The 7,391-nt window shown below is 44.7% G+C and overlaps 2 protein-coding genes across 2 annotated transcripts in view; both read left to right on the forward strand.

Annotated features, from left to right (window-relative positions):
* LOC147033690 (NACHT, LRR and PYD domains-containing protein 12-like) overlaps nt 1–7,391 on the forward strand; it is a 1,146,930-nt gene that overhangs the window by 45,852 nt on the left and 1,093,687 nt on the right. The window lies entirely within an intron of this gene.
* The window catches only part of LOC147033691 (NACHT, LRR and PYD domains-containing protein 12-like), a 178,380-nt gene that overhangs the window by 4,947 nt on the left and 166,042 nt on the right, over nt 1–7,391 (forward strand). The window lies entirely within an intron of this gene.

The following is a 7,391-nucleotide window of genomic DNA, read 5'->3' on the forward strand; positions in this document are numbered from 1 at the left end:
CGCGCGCTTGCCCACCAACCACTGAGTCAAGGTTGTGTGACAGCTTGTGCAGCAGATGTGTGGTGCCCAGCTCTGTTCTTGGTCCCCCACCTTACACCCGAAGTAGTGAAAGTAGGCGGCCTTCATTTTCACTGCTGTAGATATACTTCGCTGTTGATCTTTTTTGGTATACCGACCACAGACATAACAGAAGTTGTCAGGTGATTGGTGCAGGAACGCCTACTCATCTTTATCTGAAAGAAAGAAATATAACACAAGTTAACAACAATTGTACGAAATAGACATGTTAAAGACATATGTAAATTTCATTGAAATCCTGACTTCTAGGCAATGGGAATATTTCTGTTCCTGAAAATCCTGACGTGATACAGCAAAACGGTTATGATTTTTGAAATCAGCGTACCCAAATTAGTCTTAATCACTTTACACATCTCCAGTAAAAAATCTTTTTTGAAATTTGTTGTTCAGTGTAATAAGTGCAACTTCACCTCAGGGAAGGCCTGTCAAATTGGAAACGACAATACCCAGGGAGAGACGCAGAGGAATTGGGGGCATCCTTTGGGAGGGAGGACAACATAAGGTTTTCCAGTTTATCAGCAACTTGATTTGAGAGATCAGTCAAATTGGAACAAAGGCCTTGGATGTTGGAGGTCAATATAATGAGGGATGGGGGAGGAGGTGTTCTTGGCAGGGAGTGGGAAAGAGGATGTGGGGGAGTGTGGAGAGAGGTTGGCTGGAGGATGTCCAATGGAGTGTGGGGAAGCATAAGAAGGTGGGACACTCATGAAGCACAAACGGGCATCATGCAGGGGAAGCGGAGAAAGGGGTTGGGGGGGATAGAAAGGGAGACAGGACACTGGGGGAGGAGAGGCGAGGTGGGATGGTGGGGGAGCAGAGCTGGGGAGAGGTGGAGTGGTGGGGGAGCAGAGGAAAGTGGAGGCGGGAGGCTAAGGGAGCGGGGGAGAGGCGGGGTGCTGGGGGGAGCAGAGGAGGGATGGGACGCTGGGGGAGCAGAGGAGAGATGCAATCAAGGGGCAGCGGAAGAGAGACAGGATGCTTGAGGAGTGGGGGAGAGGCAGGATGCTGAGGGAGCAGAGCAGGGTAGAGGCGGAATGCTGGGGGAGCAGAGTGGGGGAGAGGCAGGATGCTGGGGGAGCAGAGCGGGGAAGAGCAGAACACTGGGGGAGTAGAGCGGTGGAGAGGTGGGACGCTGGCAGAGCAGAGCTGGTGAAAGGCGGGATGCTGGGGGAGTGAAAGAAGCAAAGAGGTTAAGGGGCACCAGTGGATGCAATCAGATTTGTGGAATGCCGATTATATGTGGGTTCGAGGAGCCTGGAGTGGGGAAGTGCATCCTGGGTGCAAAGATTGCAATGGAAGGCTACTTATGCGTTGGAGTTTATCACCATATGTTCCCACAAATATCACAAAAATCGTTGGATTTCAGGATTTCAAGGGCAGAGAAACAAACCCCAACATCAGGATTGTGATGGCATTAGTCCACAGGAAGTTTGAAGTAATCTTGCAGTATTGGTCCCACATGGGATCTTTTCTGATTGTAAATCTTCAGACCATTTAGAATCAGAATCTGAATGATGATGCCATCCTGGCATGCCTGGTGGCATGATGCAAGCTGGCATGCCTGGCAGCATTTTGCGGAAATCACTTGTTTCTATAGTAACCTGGGGAGCTTTCCACATACAGAGCTTTCATCTTTCCAGCTGGCCTCCAAAGCCAGTCACCGACTGGGCATCATCTATCGTACAAAGTCCCCCCTTGGCACACCTGAGCTTCTGACCACATACGAAGCTTTCATCCACAGCCTGCTGGAGTACTGCTGTCCCCTCTGGGGTGGTGCTCCTGCCTCTCACCTTTCTCAGCTTCATACTGTGGAAACCAAAGCATTTCGGATCATTGGTATCTTCCCCAATGAGGCTGAGTCTTTGGGCCTCTCACTCCCTCACCAAAGACAGGTCAATGGTCTTTCTGTCTTCTACAATCTCCTCTCTGGCCTTGCCCCCCCTGCTCTCTCTGTGATATGCCCCCCCCACATATTTCTGCAGTGTGCTCAAGGTCCGTCAGCAACCCCCTTCTGGTAAAACTACCAAAATCTAGAATCACCACTCACCTTCACTCTTTCATTCCTCTTTTTTCCTGCCTTTGGAATAAACTCCCGCACTCTCTTCAATCCGACTCTTCCCTCCAGGTCTGCAAAACAGCTGTTCACCACCATCTCTTATCTTCCCCCATCCAAAACCACAATCTTTTCTACCCCTGTTAATCCACCGCAAACCCACCTCCTTCAATTTCCCTGCTTTCCTTCCTGAAAGTCCCTGTAGTGTACATCTTGTTTACCCCGTGTACTCCACCCCATCCCTCTCCCTTCAACAGATCTCCTCATGTCTCTGTTCCCAACTGTTTTGTCCTTCACTCTCCCGTCCCTCTGGTCTCCTGTTCCCCTTGTTGTATGTTGTGTGTTAGCACTCATATGACCCTTGACATTGTATGCAAAAATTGAATAAATAAATAAATAAATAACCATCTCAGCGAGTTGTGGAAAATATGAAATTCGGAATATATCAAAAACTCTTCATGTATCAAGTTCAGTACCATATGTTTATGATATTTATGAGTACCATATATTTATATTTATGAGTACCATAGAATTATGATATTTATGCCCTATTTAGCGAATTTGCATGATGAAAAAATATGATATTAGTTTCCACAAAATTTCCAGGCACGAGGCATGATTGAGGATACTCTTCAAACACAATATGACCTCATCATAAATTGATGACCCAATTGACCTGATGTCCATTTTATACAGGATAGTCAATCAAAGTAGAACAACCCAGCTTTGGGTGGATGTTTTGATCAAACCTGTTCTTCTAATGATGATGCTTTGTCGAGCTTAGAAAGAAGCAGAATGGGTACTTCTTCCACTTGCCCTGCCATACATGATGTCCTTTTTATTTTCTGTTCATCACCCAAATTGTGCCCATTATGGCCTTTATTATCTGAGCTCTGTTTCAGCAATGCCCCATGACATCCTGGAATAGTTTATGAATGTGTATCATGTCACTCAGCACACCCCAGGGAACTGAAATGGCAGGTGGACAGATATGATGATTGAAACATTTAATGTGATATGGAAAGTGTCCCTGTGGCATCATTGGTGTCACATACAAACAAACACCCCGAAGACATTGGTCCTGAGCCTTCAAACTAGTAGTGTCTTGGACAAAGACATTTCCAACATGACTTCAGAGGAGAAATGTGATGCTCATCTGCACAAAGAGGAAATGAAGGCCAGAATAACATCAGATGCTAAAGACAAAGCCAAAATCAAAGATAAATTGCAAGAATCAGTTGATCCACTTGACCCATCAACAGATCCAAAGGACGCCATCATCCAGATTGTAAATGGCAGAATAGCAACTGATCCTGGTGTATATGTTCATGAAGCTGTACCCATCAGCCAGGAGATGATGGCAAAATATCAAAACGCTTGGCCTCAAGGTTTCCATGATGTCCTTCACAAATCAAGGTGGGATCAGCAAAAATATACCACACCAATCTCATTTATTCAGGTATCATTGGGCCGCAAGCTTCTGGAAAGGATTTGAATATTGCTGATGTTGTGTACAAGTTGGCATCAATGCCCACTTCAATGTTCACCAAAACTGGTGAAATGAGATGAGCAACAAATAAATCCACCCTCAAGAACAAACTGAAAGTTGAACTGACAGCAAGATCTCCACCAAAGTCGACTCATGTTCTAATCAATAGATCAGTCATGCTGTGGGTCGTTCACTGGCCATCACAAGGAACAGTTCAAGAATTTGTGGACAATTTTGTTGAATATGTTGTAAAAAATATGAAGGACACAAATGTCTACTTCGTATGTGACAGGTATGTTGATTATATCATCAAAGGTGACATTCGTTTAGCAAGAAGGAAAGAAGCAAGCAGACAGCATCAATTCTCATGCTTGATGTTTCTTCCACCACAACAAATTACATTGACTGTGACCTACAACAAAGTTCAGCCGATCGATTTGATTGTCGAAACTCTACATGAACGGTGGGAACAACTGAAGACACATCATGAACTTGCCGTGACAGGCAGTGATCCAGTCCCTATTGAAATCCATGAAGATATGACAATCCACCGTGAAGACATGAGAAACACTTAAGAGGAAGCTGATGTCATAATCATACATCAGTTGCTGAGCATTGTGGAGGAGAAGGGTGTGAACACTAATATCAGTGTCATTTCAGACGACACTGACGTGTTCATTCTGTTAGTCCACTTATATTAGCAGAAAGAACTTACGTGCCTTGCAACAATGGAAGTTACTTCCCAAAGCAGAAAATTTATTAACACCAAAGCAACTGCAGACCTGCACAAGAACATTGCTGCTCAACTGTTGGCAGCACACAATTTATCAGGATACGATACTGTGTCTCAGTTTTGGGGAATCAAAAGGCGAAAGTAGTGAAAGTACTTCAAGCTGGTCATCAACTGTCAGAACAAGCGAACATTACATCTGTACTTGCTCATGTTGTACAAGAGTGGACTGTGTTCACAGCAGCATGTTATGGACATGTGCAAGCCTCGAATATGAGCGAACGATGACACAAGATATGGAAATATAAAACAGCAAAAGCTAACATCGTCTCTGCTCCAAAGCTGATATTTCTGCCTCCCATCAAGGAAGGATTTCAACAGAATGTCATGCAGGCTCACTTGAAAGTCAGCTACTGGAAGCATACTGCAGAAGCCACTCCACCAGACATAGGTGTGTGTGTGTGTGTGTGTGTGTGTGTGTGTGTGTGTGTGTGTGTGTGTGTGTGTGTGTGTGTGTGTGTGTGTGTGTGTGTGTGTGTGTGTGTGTGTGTGTGTGTGTATGCACGCATGTGGTAACATGGGATGTTTATTGAAAAGTTGTTTTTATCAACTCAGTCTTTTCTGCTCTCCATCAGCGATAAAACGTTAATTTTTTTGGTGTGACCTTCCGTTTGTAGTCCGAGCATGAACTCAATCATCAACTTGAAGGTTTTAATGGATTCCCCAGATCAGATAATAAATTAATCGACATTTTAATGACTGAAATACGAGTACGAGTCGATGCAATATGACGTTTTTTGTTTACTCACGAATGCTCATCTGGCTGGATGGTTACCATAGAAACCAGTGATTTCTGCAAAACGCTCAAGTGTACCAGCTTGGCATCATTCAGATTCTGATTGTACATGATGTGAAAATTCAAAACCAGTAAAGATCCCATGTGGGACCTCCACTGCAAGGTTGAACAAAAAATACTACTTTGGCTGCCGAACTACAATGTAATAGTGATGAAAGTCACGAAGACAGACATCTTTAAATGAACACAATTGTGTATGAGGTTACGGGTTTGCGAGTGATCCAAGGATTGAGCAAAAGGAAGGGGAGAAGGGAAAGCAGAATGGGAGGAAGGCATTTGGATGCAAGTATGTCGGAGGATTCAACATTGTCATGTATTTTACAAGGTTCAATTTTAATGATTGAGAGTAGAGGAAGACGATGAGAGGGGATGATGAAGGAAAGTTCGGAACTGAATGAATTGAGCACGAGTTGGAATGAATGACATTTAACGATTATAACTTGAGGTGGTTTTGAGAAGGAAAAAAGGAACAAGGGGCTGATACTCCACAGTGGGTGTCCCCCACTTTGGGTGGTTACACACACACACATACACACATACATACACATGCACACATGCACACATACACACACACACACACACACACGTACAGACACACATACACACAGACACACATACACACACACACGTACAGACACACATACACACAGACACACATACACACACATACACACACATACATACGTACACACATACATACACATACACACACATACATACATACAAACACACACACACACACACACACACACACACACACACACACACACACACACACACACACACACACACACACACACACACACACACACACATACACATACAGACACATACACACCCATGCACATACATACACACACATACACACACATACACACACATACAGACACACATACATACACACACATACACACATACACATACACACATACAGACAGACACACATACAGACACACATACACACATACACATACAGACACACATACATACACACATACACACATACACATACAGACACACATACACATACACACTATTTTGATGCAGTCAGAATGGGACGCTGCAATCACCCTTCACATGGGACTTTAATCGAGTTTCCCATTTACACTTCTTGGTCGAGGACATTAAATATCAAAAGGCCTCTTTGGAAAAGAGTAGGCCATTGTGTGCATAAACCCTGATCAAATTCCTTCCATGTAAATATTTAAATAATAGAGACGTGAAGTGCATTTAAGTTCTGGTTTCCATTTCCCTGGTCGTGGTTGCTTCCCTCAATCCTCCACGTGATCTGCTTCCAAAAGCTCAGGAATCATTTTGGATTTGTCTTTGTTGACGTCAATTTTTTGTTCTTCATTTTTTTTCGAGTGTTAATTCCTGTGTGTTTTACATGTTCATTCTATTCATTTCGATACTGTGTCTCAGCGAGGACAGCTTTGGGCCGACCCATTTTTACCACCTCTTTCTCAAGCACCCTCACCGCGTCTCCACTCCACCCCATCTGTCCCATTACTCACCACCCTCACCGTGTCTCCACTCCACCCCATCTGTCCCATTATTCACCACCCTCACCACGTCTCCACTCCACCCCATCTGTCCCATTATTCACCACCCTCACCATGTCTCCACTCCACCCCATCTGTCCCATTATTCACCACCCTCACCATGTCTCCACTCACCCCATCTGTCCCATTATTCACCACCCTCACCATGTCTCCACTCCACCCCATTTGCCCCATGAATCACCACCCTCACCACGTCTCCACTCCACCCCATCTGTCCCATTATTCACCACCCTCACCATGTCTCCACTCCACCCCATCTGTCCCATTATTCACCACCCTCACCACGTCTCCACTCCACCCCATCTGTCCCATTATTCACCACCCTCACCATGTCTCCACTCACCCCTTCTGTTCCATTACTCACCACCCTCACCATGCCTCCACTCCACTCCATCTTTCCCATTATTCACCACCCTTACGGTCTCTCCACTCCACTTTATCTGTCCCATTATTCACCACCCTCACCTTAATTCCTACCTTATACCTTCTGTTAAAAATGACAAAAAACTTAACTTACATTTGGTTTGTCTATCCCAATTTCTGGTGACCACCTGTTACCATGTTCATGTGCCTGTGGATTTGTATTAATACCCGCAGGTTTGGTTATCTCAACCGTGTCTTTC

This window comes from Eptatretus burgeri, chromosome 2 (genome assembly GCF_056783735.1).
Source record: "Eptatretus burgeri isolate ZD-2024b chromosome 2, Ebu_testis_v1, whole genome shotgun sequence".
NCBI classification, from domain to species: Eukaryota; Metazoa; Chordata; class Myxini; order Myxiniformes; family Myxinidae; genus Eptatretus; species Eptatretus burgeri.